Source organism: Emydura macquarii, unplaced genomic scaffold (genome assembly GCF_026122565.2).
Source record: "Emydura macquarii macquarii isolate MOO-44397 ecotype Brisbane River unplaced genomic scaffold, CSIRO-AGI_Emac_v2 contig_2676, whole genome shotgun sequence".
NCBI lineage: Eukaryota > Metazoa > Chordata > Testudines > Chelidae > Emydura > Emydura macquarii.
In genome coordinates, this window is record NW_027132813.1 from 11,856,583 (window position 1) to 11,869,303 (window position 12,721).

At 41.0% G+C, this 12,721-nt stretch overlaps 1 long non-coding RNA gene across 1 annotated transcript in view; it reads left to right on the forward strand.

Moving 5' to 3' along the window:
• The window catches only part of LOC137164498 (uncharacterized), a 32,161-nt gene extending 22,748 nt beyond the window's left edge, over positions 1–9,413 (forward strand). The window contains exon 3 of the long non-coding RNA XR_010923057.1: positions 9,290–9,413. This is a non-coding gene — a long non-coding RNA (uncharacterized lncRNA). The remainder of the gene's footprint in view (positions 1–9,289) is intronic.
• The last annotated feature ends 3,308 nt before the right edge of the window (positions 9,414–12,721 follow it).

Here is a 12,721-nt window from a genome sequence, read left to right on the forward strand (position 1 = left end):
GGACTGGCATTTTAACTGAGGCTGATATGGATATAATAGATGGACTGGAGAGGAGTGGCAGGCTGGATTGACTCTATGTTGTCTTGCTTCAAACCACATAATTATCTCAGGATACAAATGTGTTTCTAAATAGCAACTGCTGCCCTTCTTTGTGCTTTCATACAGTAAGTGAAATTACCACTCAGTTTTTCAGGCCCTGCTGGACCAGAGCAGTTTGGCAGCAGCATATACTGAAGTGAATGTGTTTTTAGGGATTGCTGCAGTTACTCTGAAAAACCGAATTCAGTGAGTGGTCCACAAAGAAGCAAAACAGAGTTGGTTGCATTTTCAAACCTTGCAGAAGGCACTCAGCCCCTCAAAGGATCATGCTCCCAATGAACAGCTGTGGTAATGTAACTTACCTTAGGCATTGGCTAGATGACCTTAGAATATACTGCTGTACCGATGTGATGTTTTTAAGGAAATTCTTTCAGATAGATACAAGTTTCTGGAAAGAAAGAAGACAAGCTGCGTGGTGCTGCAATATATAAGGGCCATTTATTAGGGTTACCTCTGTTTACTATGAAATCACTGGAGGCTGTGTAAAATATACAGCTCAGGTCTTTTATTTGATCCCCTGTGCAGCAGCTAACTAGAGGTATCCGAATAGCAAAAGATTTCCATATTCATTTAATCATGCCTGTCAACCTTTACTCAGAGACTTGATCTGTGATGAGGGCCAGGGGATTATTAGTTTTCTGCCTGTTCAAGTTTAGAATCTTTGATTCAGCAGAGTTGTTCAGTTGAGCTGTGTTCTCCCGCTGTTTAGGGACATGACTAAAAAAAACACAAGCTCATTATAGAAGTGCAAAGTAAAGTATGTTACCAAGACACAAGACTTATCACACAATTATCCCTGTGTTTAGATGCATGTAATAATGATTTTCTTGTTATAAAAGCAACATTTACTTAACTGGATCTCAATGGCTTTAGCTAGTCTAGTTATAAAATATTTGTTCTGGGCCATGAGCTTTAGTCAAAGATATTTTGACAGAAAATAAAGTGGGAGGCATCATCAGTGTGGAGGAAGATCCTAATATCATACAGGAAGAATTTGATGACCTTGAGGACTTGAGCATAGGCAGAGTTTGAATGGGTGTCTTGTGAACCACCTGTTTGGGGAGCCTAGCCCCCAGCCCTGCCCCTTTCACCTGAAGGCCTGCCTCTTCCGCCCCCTCTCCCATCACAGCTCTGGGCCAGGCTCACCCTGAGTGGCCCAAGCAGCAACAGGCACCAGCCAGACTGACCGGGTGACTGCAGTGCTGGAATGCCCCAGAATCAGTGGCGGGTGGCCCGAACGACCCCGGAGCCCGTGCCCCAGCACTGCACCATCCCAACCCGCCCCTGCCACAGGCTGGCTGGTCCGCCCCAGCCCCTGGTGTGCTGCTGGCCCACCGCAACCCCAGGCTGGCCGGTGGCTGGCCGCCCCTGGGCCCCAGAGTGCCACTGGTCTGAGTGCTCTGAGCCCCTGGAGCACTGCCGGCTCAAGTGCCCCCAGACCACTGCTGGCCCCTGCCGTGCCACAATACCGGCCCACCCCATCTCCAGGCTGGCCCCGGCTGGTCCGCCCCAGCCTCCAGGGCGCCGCTGGCCTGCATCGCACTGGCCTGCCTGAGTGCCAGCCCCACTGCCCCCAGAGTGGCCTGTAGCTGGTCGGTCCATGAACCCATCCTGGCTCTGGGCTGGCCAATCTGCCTCAGCCAGCCACCTGCCTCCTGGCTGGTCCCCACTCCCAGCTGGGAGGCAGACAGGTGGGCTGCAACCACCCTCCTCCCGCCCGGTCCTGGCACGAAGCTGGGACCCTGGAGGCAGCAGCCCCCTCCCACCTGGTCCCAGAGCACAGCCAGGAGATGGGCTGCAGCCGCCTGCCTCCTGGCCGGTCTCCACTCCCAGCCATCATAAATTTGCCCATGCCCCCCCCAAACTCCGCCCATGGACTGGAGTAACAGAAATAGGATGAAATTCAATAGTACAAGTGCAAGGTCATTTCCTTAGGGATAAATAACAAGAATTTCAGCTATAAGATGGAGCAGGAGAGTCATCAGCTGGAAACAACATAAGAGACAGAAGACCTGGATGTGTTAGTCAATTGAAGGATGATTATGAGCTGCCAATGTGATGTAGATGCGAAAAAGGAAAATGTGATCCTAGGATGTATCAGAGGAGGTATATTCACCAGAGATAGGAAAGTATTAATGCATTGTAAAAAGGCACTGGTTAGAACTCATTTGGAATACTGTGTTCAGTTCTGGTCACCCATGTTTAAGAAAGATGAATTCAAACTAGAACAGGCATGGAGAATGGCTACTAGGATGATCAGAGGAATGGAGAGTCTATCTTATGAGAGGAGACTAAAAGAGCTCGGCTTAGCCCAACAAAACTAAGGCTGAGTGGGATATGACTGTTCTCAATAAATACATCGGGAGGTAAATACCAGGGACGTCACAAAAGAAGTAGAGCTATTAAGCTAAAGGACAATGCTGGCACAAAACAAATGGATATAAACAGACCATGAATAAATTTAGGTTAGAACTTAAAAGAAGGTGTGAGGAGTGAGGTTTGGAACAGCCTCCCAATAGGCGTAGTGGGAGCAAACAACCTACGGTAACTAGTTTGAAGATGGAGTTTAAGTTTTTGAATGGAATTCTATGAAGGGGTTGCCTGTGATTGCACAGAACTAGACCTGAGCCAGAAAGGCCTTTCCAGTCTCATGACCTGTTCCTAAATGGCCTGAATACTGTGCCATTTGGATTCCTTTCCCCCATACACTCTTGCTAGCACAAGCATCATCATGACATTGGGAAGAGTGATACATCCTGAAAGAAAATGACAGGCTTAGGGCCCAGTCCTATGAAGTACTGGCCATCCTAGGTGGGAGATGAAGGTCTCAACACTTTACAGGATTAGATACTTACTATCTATTGTACTCTACATAAAACATCAGTGGGGGATGGGGGTCGCTAAGATTTTCAGAAATGAGTGATTTTGGGTGCCTTAAATTTCAACCTGAGATACCCTAAGTGGTCTGCTTGTCAGAGAGATCTGAATGCTCACCCTGTCAAAAATCAGGTCCCTTCAAGGTGTCTCAAGTTGGGCGCCCAGAATCACTAGCCACTTTTGAAAATTGTGTTCCAGACAGCTCCAGGGCACTGGAATTCCCTCCCCCCATTTCCAGGTGGGTTTAAACATTTGCAGAAGCATTTTAAAAGCTTCTTGTGTATAAAATATATTATATGCTCTAAGACCTCTATATTTATGTAAACGAAAGATGGGCCAAACCAGCTCCTTCAGTAAAATTCCTTGACTTTATAGAGGGACAGTTTGGATCCAAGGATCCAAATCCCATGATTTTTGTGCCAGCCCTAATACATACCTAGAAGTGGCTGAAATCTTACAAGAACGGTTGAGCAGTCTTCTCTGCTCTATTTTTATCTGTCTTTTTTTCTAATGCCTGTGATGAAAAACCACTGTAGGAAATTGTGGGGATTTATACAGAGCCTTCTAATACTTGAACTGAGAGATACACATTTGAATGTGGAGCAATTTCTTCACAAGAAGAAGTTATTTGAATAAGTATTAGTCAATTAGACATAGATAAAGATGTTTTATTATAACTGGGTTTGGGGTATGATTTTCATAGTTCAATACATTTTCATTTTTGATGGATTTTGTTTATGCATGTTATTGTTGCTGGGTGTGGAAGCTTGTAACTTTTTAAGCAAACCTTTATTGAAGTTTAATGTAGAATGACATCTGTATAACAAAACCCTACAACCATCTGTATGCCCTCCCAGAATGAGTGTTTGCACGATGGCCAGGTGAGGGGTGGAATATCCATCCTGCTAAGATGTATCTGACTGTTGTTCTTCCATGGTTGCACCCTGAACAGAATATGAGCCCTATTACTGCTGCACAAGTGTGATGTTTCCCAGATTGCTGAGAGTTTTCAGAATTGTTTCACAGTCAAACATCTCTTTCAACAATATAGTTTGTCCGTTTTCCCAGAGGGTCAAAATATTTCCAGACCTCTATGTTAGTAGAAAAGCCTGAAAAAAAAATAAAAAAAAGAAATGTTGAAAGGTGATGCCACTGCTGGCCTCTTCATAGAGATCTTCTGTGTTGTTTTCTTCAGAAACAGGTGGGTCATTTTCAGTGATACATAGGCATATAAGCCTTCCCCACTGCAGTTTTTCTTCTGATTAGAACCAAACTTTTGACAAAGAGTGGGCCCTTTATACAAGGCTCAGTCACACACACCTTGGTCTGGTTCCACTTTGGTGGAGAATTTCCTTACAGTTTTTAATATAAATCCAGGCTCCATTTTCAATGGGGGACAGTGGTAAAATAGTTGTTGCGAGGGACATGGAACCTTGAATTCTAGCTGTGAGTATAGTCTTTTAGTCCCCAGTTTATGATTCTAGAAAATTAAAGACAACATGCAATAATTCTTCTTTCCTTCTTGGCTTTCATGTGGACTTTCCAGGAAATATCAGTGCATAGATTCCATGAGCAGCTTTCTTGGTACTTTTTCTAAGGCAATGCTTGATACATTTTCTCTCTTTCTTGCAGATGGAATTATTCCCTCAGGTTCTTAAATAGGCTAATCTTTCCTTACAGGAAAGTAATGAGAAATTAATTACTGCTGTCTCTGATAAACAAGGCTAGCAGCAAATTTTAGACTGGTGGATAAAGCTAGGCTAGCAAGTAGCAGAAGTCAGACAGACAGAAAGACTTTCTGTGTGTTACAGCAGCTTCTCTTAGAGTGCAGGAGATCATCCCTTTATAATTAATGATCCACATGGAAAAGCAGATCTGCCCATTAGATATTTTGGCATTCCCCTTCCCACTCCCCCAAAAACCTTGAAATTCAAACCACAGCTAGGTTTGATGTCAAAATGATTGTTTATTACAAACAGCTTTGATGAGGTAGATAAATTTTGGACAGCAGGGTTGTGATGTACTGTAGTATTCTCCTCTCCAGCGCCCAGGGATTTACATGTATGAGTACCAGTTAGCCCATGTTTAAATCCTCGATCGGTGCAGTGAGAATACATTCTTTACCCTGTGTAGATGGTTAGCTGGAGGGCAGGAAGAAGTGACTTCTTTTCCTGCTGATGGCATGTGGTTTTCATAGCCTCTGAAGCCTCCTGGATTTCTGCAGAGGTTCTCATCCCTGCTGCTGCTGCCTTACGTAAAGGGCTGAATTGTGGGACCCTTACTCACTGTGATTAGCACCTCACTCTGCAAGTAGTTCCATTGATTACAGTAGGACTCCTGATCTCATGGTGTAAGATGTAACACAGCGTAATGGTATCAGTCTGGCTCAAAGTAAGTTAACTCAGGGTTTTGGGGGAAGTGGGAAAGGGGATTGTCAAAATATCTAATGGGCAGATCTGCTCTTCCACTGGTGGTAAGCATTGCTCTAGGTGTGTGATTGGAGTACAGAATTGTTGGTCTGATTCCACTTCCATTTACAGTGGTGTAAATCAGGAATAGCTCCACTGAAGTCAATGGAGTTCCAACAGTGTACAAGCAGAGAAAGATTAGTATTAAGCCCGGAATTTGAATGTATATTTTGGAACAGGAACAGAGAGGATAGAAGCATGGACAAGTTTGGGTTTGGGGGTTAATTGTTCAATCCCAGTGACTGTGGGAAAAGGAATTTTAGATGAATTCAGTGGGACTAGCCGCCAATGCAAGTACTTGCCAGTCTGGCCCTACATGAGCATTACCAAGTACTGTCTTTGGCATGATTAGCGGAACCCTGGCTATGGTAAATCCAGCAGTGGGCAGTAACGGATCATTACTTTACACACTTTCCCCATTGGTAAATTGTAATCAGTTAATAAGTCCCCATCTCACTAACTAGTGCTGCAGGGATGGGAATATTACAACCTATATTTGGCACCCAAACAAACTGACACCCTTGACATACCCATGAAATATTAACACCAGTAAGACCTGGTTCTCCTCTCACTTGGACCAACGTAAATCAGGGGTAGCTCTAAAGGAGTCAGTGGATCTACACCTTTGGAAAGTTTGCACAAGTAAGAGGAAAATCAGGCCCATAGAGAACAAACAAAGAAAAGCAAAGATGAAAGCCTGTTAGAGGAAAGTTCTACATCACGGCATCTCCACTCTTCTGGAAAATAGTTGTCGTAGCTATGATTCACTTGGAGAGATGGAACAGCTAAAGTTCCCCCTTAAGTTAATTCACCACTGTCTGTTGAAAAACCTGCTATTTCAACCATACAACAGTGCATTTTTCAGGCTTCTATGGCATTTGGCCTGGTCTTCTGTTGTTGCATGCTGAGAGAAAAAAAAATCAAAAATACCTCCTAGCATTCTCCAAAGCAACATCACAACTGGCAGTCTCACAATTACACCCACCAAAGCAGGTTCTGAATGTCCATTAAAGAAACCAGAGCAATAACTTAATGGGCCTCATTCTGATTTTAGGTTCACCATTATAAATCAGTAGTAACTCTCCTGAAATGGTTGGAATTTAACCAGTGCAAATCCAATGTAAGAGCAGCACCAGTCTTTATAGCTATTTTTTCATGAAGAGGGATTTTTCCTCTAATATTCATAAGTTTATTTCAACCATCTTCAAACTAAGTGTCCATATTATGTTTTTCTGATATCACAGGTTTATAGACATTAGAGATAGAACAGACCTAGTAGGTCACCCATTCTTTCTTCCTACCAATGCATAATTATTACCTATTATTATTTCTAACACTTTATTCAGCCTATTTTTAAAAGTCCCATGCTATGGAGCTTCCACCATTGCCCCTGAAAGATTACTCCTCAGCCTAATAGATTGCACTGTCAAGAAGGTCTCCTGATATTCAGTTTATATTTTCACTTCTTATGCTCTTTACAGCATTGTAAATAGTTCCTCTCTAATGTCTATTTTATAGGCATTGTCATGTCCTGCCTTGGGACAGGATCCTGCAACAGATCTACATGGATGAACCTGCAATGGGCACAAGGTTTTCCTATGTGGATCTAACTACAGGATCAAGGTCGTAGTCTTCATTAGCTGAGTTATACATATTTGGCATGCTTTACCCTTCCCTCAGGTCATGCAGCACTGTTCTAATTTACAGTATTGCTTTAAATTGTGGAAATCCTTTTGGGTTGGTTGGATTATTCCCTTGCAGTTCTTTCCAGCTGATGATGCCATAGAACAGGAACTACTTGAATCTGAGAAGGGAGAGCAGATCTGAGTAATACCTTACCCTGATTTCTTTCTGACTTCCACCTCAGAAATGGATCTTTGCCTGAATCTGTTATTTTTTGGAAGTTTCTTCCAAACTTTTCAGTGACACAATTACTGGTTTATATTTAATTTCTGTGGTGAATGACTTCTACCTCTACTACTTTGTATTTATATAGCATTATCCAGCCTATAATCTCAAAGCATTTCACAAACGATTAAGGGTCCTTTCTCAGATATGTATTATGAGCCCAGTTTTACTGAGATTATTATTTACCCAAGTGAGCTAAATAACAACCAATATTATCTCATTATTTCCTTGCATTCCCTACCTGTAATCTCTTCTTATACTTAGATTGTAAGATCTTTGGAGCAGGGACCATCTTTTTGTTCTGTGTTTGTACAGCACCAAGTACATTGGGGTCCTGGTCCATGACTGGGGACTCTAGGAGCTATGGTATGGTGACAAATTAATAAGTCATCATCAAAGCTGGCACTAAAATCTAAGACTTGACTCAGAGTCCTATGCTCTAACTAGCAAACAATTTTGTCTCCCTCTGGAATACCAGACATTAGAATAGCCTGCCTTTTTTTCCCCCCCTACAATACAAGTACAACAGAAACTTGGCAGACCACTTCCTCTTTTTCACTGTCCACTTTCATGCATCATAAATTTCCCCTTCCGCATGATTTTGCCCACTTGAATTTTTATCTTCGCCCACTTCCCCCCTCAGAGCTATTATTGTACATTGTTATTTTTACACTGATGATCTAGCTCCCTCCAAAGCAAAGATTAGAGCTTTACGTGAATCAATACAGCTAAGGATGCTGCAGGAACCAAAGCATTTTTTTCATGTACTCAGCCTTCACCCCCTATGATTCCCCCAAAGACCATGATCTCTATGGCTCAACTCTGCCCTCATACTGTTTTAACTCCAGTGGGCTAACTGCTGATTTGCTGCAGTGCAGTGATCCCCTAGTCTCCAACAGAAGACTATTTTCCATTGCCATTGCCAGTCTTCCATTGCCTCTCAAGTTGAGACAGACCTGGGAGCTTATTGCTAAATTCTATACTTGCGGCACACTTTTAAACAAATATCTACTGTCACTGTTCCAACCATGACAGTGATAACACTAGAGGCAGGGGCTGGTTACAATCAGTGGGTTAAATCGGGTCCAATTTACACTGGTGTAAATTCACTTACTTCTGTGGAATTCTCCAAATTGCCATAGGTGTCATTGAGAACAGAAACTGGTCTCTTTTATTTCTCTTTTTACATCTTGCAAACTGAGCATACACTAAGTGGAATTGGAAATTGGATACGCTCAACAGGGACTTTTCTGTTTGTAACCCCTGTGCATGCTCTTACCTATGTTCAGACGCAGAAGTGACAAGCACCAGCATAGGTCATCTGACTAAAGACATAAGCGTCTAAAAAGTCTAAGACTGATCCTATTCCTGTTGAAGTCAATGGCAAAACTCCCACTGACTTCAGTAAAGACAGGATCATGGCTCCTGACTGGTAAGCGAAGCAGATGAAGGCAGAATGAAGAGACATTTGAAAGTGGCTGAAAAGAGAAGCATCTCTTCACCAGGGTAGTTAACCAAATGTTTTTCTTTGTATGTGTCTGTGTTTTTATATCAGGATCCACTGCAATGTTGATATTTTAAACTAATTAAATTCACAGCTCTGGACAGAGCTCTGAGCAGCCAATAAATTGGTTATATAATTTACAATTTATTATATATGAAATTGCCCCAGTCAGCACAGCAATCTGTTAGCATTAAATCACAGCTTATATAGTCCACAAAGTAAGATCTCTAAACTGTGTGAAAGGTTTGCTCTTCAGACTAGTAATTTAACTCTCTTGAAAAAAGAAGAGATATGATCAAATTTTCTGCCAGAAAAATAAAGAAGGGGCAATGAAAAATGTACCATGCATCTTTCTAGATGAACTTGTAAGGATCTGATTTTTATTTTTAATTACTTTTGACAGATGTTAATTTCTCATGTTTTACTGTCTTAGGCCTGGATCCTGCAATTAGATCTGTGTGGCCAGATCCCTATTCCCCCTCCCACCCAAGAACACCAGCCTCTCCCTGCCTGGATCCAAATACAGGATCGGAGTTTTAAATTTATTCACTAGCAGGAAACTAAAACATCAGATCTATTTTTGTGTAATGATTTCTGAAGCTGAGATTCAGAAGATTTTGAAATAAATTATATTTTGTCATAAACATACTTTATCATATTCATTTCTTAATGTCCCATCACGTGATTCTTATTAATCTTTGAGTAATAATTTTTTTTAAATGTTCCCTGTCAATAAATGTCCTTTGGCTGCAAATGGAGTTTTGGGTTCTCAGCCCTTCTGCAGATCATGCCCTAACAGTCTGATCCAAAACCCAGTGAAGTCAACAGGCTTCAGATCAGGTCCTAAGTGAGTGGCCCAAAGCCAAGTCAATGGGACAGATTCTCCATTGCCCTGCATCTTCTGAGTCATACTGTTTCTTTGGTTTGCTTTCCCTAAACTGAAATCTTTCCTCAAATACATTTTTAGGCAGTGTTTAGGGTATGTACATGTCTCAAAAACTTTTGGAGTGCAGTAAATATGGCTGAAGAATTGGATCTATATGAAAACGAATGCCAGTTCCCTCCAAACTGGACTTCGGGGGAAAAAGGCCATGCACTCCAAGATGTTTTTTTACATTAGAAGTGCAGTGCATTAGTGTAATATTCTTTCCACTTCTGTACTGATATAAGTAAAGGTTTTAATTACTGAAATTATGCAGTTGCAAAAAATGATTTAATGAAATTATTCATCTCATTTGCATTCATAGGCTCCCTGCATTCAGACATTATGACAAATGCTAAATTTCACTGAAGTGTGGTAGAATAATTACTAAGGCTGCCTGAGGACCCTGCACTTAAATGATTTCAATTCCACATGAAATCAAACTAGGAAAATAGATCCAACATCTTCTAAGGAGGATTAAATGAGACACATGGCTTTTGAAATTCCCACCCCCTTTCTTTTATTGAACTATGACCTAGACTCAAATATAATAATGCTAATGGTATGTTCTTGTAGAACTGAATTCTGCTTCCATTGAAGACAATGGCAAAATGTCCATTGAGTTCCATTATGCAGGATCAGGCCCTAAGGGATCAATATTTCTGGCTAATACATTAATTAAGGTGTCTAATCTGTGAAGTGATATCTGTTATGACAGCAAAGCCAATTATTTCATTACACTTTTCAGTGTCCATTCTCCAGTCTTCTGTGCCTGGATGAGACTGTAAGCTGCTTGGGACAAGGACTGTATTTTAGTACAACACCAACATCTCTGTCAGTGCTCACTAAATAATAAATCTTCAGCGATGGTGAAATTAATGAAAATACTGAATCGGAGGACCCATGAACTTTGGATCCAGATCAAACTTCACAATTCATCCTCTGTTACTAATCATGATCTGAACTAAACTCACTGAACCAAGTATTCCCAACTTCGAGGGAAGTTTAACTCTGAATAGAACTATAATAGGTTGAACCTTGAACCAAAACCCAATGTCTGCAATGTTTGGAAAGAAAAACTGTATTTTTATGGTGGACTTCAATTTGGGAGCCAAATGCTGGAAGTCTCATTCATCCAGTAGTAACACATCATTAAATATTCTAAAAGTTATAAATATTGATTTTCTAACACAAAGGGATTGCACCCAACCAAGGTATCTCTGGCCTGATCTACACTGACCAGCAAATTCGGCAAAAGTTGACGGGAGTTATGCAAGCATAGAGTAGCTTGCATAACTCTCGTCGACTTTGTAACGTCCGTTTTGCATGCTGTCTCCACTACATTGTGCCGACGGGAAATGCATACCTGTCAATACAGTGCTACGCTTTTTTTGGAAGTGGTTTTATTAGATCGACTTCCGGATTGATTAAGCGTGTCGTTCCTGCCGCTAAATCAAACTGGAAAAATTGATCTGACAGTGACGAATTTACAGTCGTCAGTGTAAACATAGACTCTGTTTTGACCTCATTATGGCAGATAAAGATGAATTAATCACTGGACTGGAAGTTCATAATTGTCTATAGCCCACTGATCAACCAGTAATATATATATACTTGGTGCTTCAAAAGGGTTAAATTTCCCAAAGCTGAGGAAAATTATGAGGAAAAATTGATTGGAAGGAAAAAATTATTCAGAAAATGTGAATGAAAATCTGGAGCACTTTTAAGAGAATTTATTTAATGGCCAAAAAGCCACAATTCCAAAACGAAGAAAGAGTACATCTTTGGCTAAATGCTCATCCTGGTTCAGTGGCAAAGTGAAGACAGCAGTTATAAATAAAAAAGAAATATATAACAAATGGAGAAAGTGGAAAATAGATAACTTCTAATTTGTATTGATTGTTATGAAGTGCAGAAAATTGATAAGGGAAGCTGAAAACATCAGGGAAAAATCCCATGGCTGCCAGGGCTAAGGACAACAAGAAAGAGTTTAAGTATATTAGGAACAAAGGAAACTCTAGAAATGGTATAGACCATTACGAGATGGAATGGTGAAATAGTTAATAATTATGCAGAAAAGGCAAAAATGTTTTAAAATATTTCTATTCTGTATTTTGAAAGAAACAGGATGATGTATCATATGAGGATGATGAAGCACATTCCAGTCCATTAGTAACAGAGGAGGATGTTAGACAACATCTACTAAAGAGAGACATTTTAAAATTGGTAAGCCTGGATAACTTGCATACAAGAGTCCTAAAAGATTTGACTGAGGAGATTTGTGTCCTGTTGATGTTAATTTTTAATATATTTTGGAATACTGGGGAAATTCCAGAAGGTCAGAAGAATGCTAATGTTGTTCCAGAGTTCAAAAAGGGCAAGCAGGGATGACCCGGGTAACTATGGGCCAGTTGCCTGACATCAGTCCTGGGAAAAAAATGGAAAAGCTCATATAGGATTCATTTGTTAAAGAATTAAGGGATAGGAATAGAATGAATGCCAGTAAACATTATTTTGTAGAAAATAGGTCTTCTTATAGAATCACAGAAATGTAGGGCTGGAAGGGACCTTGAGAGATCATCTAGTCTATCCCCATGCACTAAGGCAAGACCATTCATACCTTCACCATCTCTGACAGGGTGTTTATCCAACCTGTTCTTAAAAACCTGCAGTGATGGGGATTCTGCAGCCTCCCTTGGAAGCCTCTTCCAGAGTTAACTATACTTATAATTAGAAAGATTTTCTTAATAACTAACCTACAGCTCCCTTGCTGCAGATTAAGCCCATCACTTTTTGACCTACCTTCAGTGGACAAGAAAATAATTGATCATGGTCTTTATAACAGCCTTCAACATATTTGAAGACTGTATCAAGTCCCCCTTCAGTCCTTTTTTCTTAAGACTAAACATGCCCAGTTTTTTTTTTAACCTTTCTTCATATGTC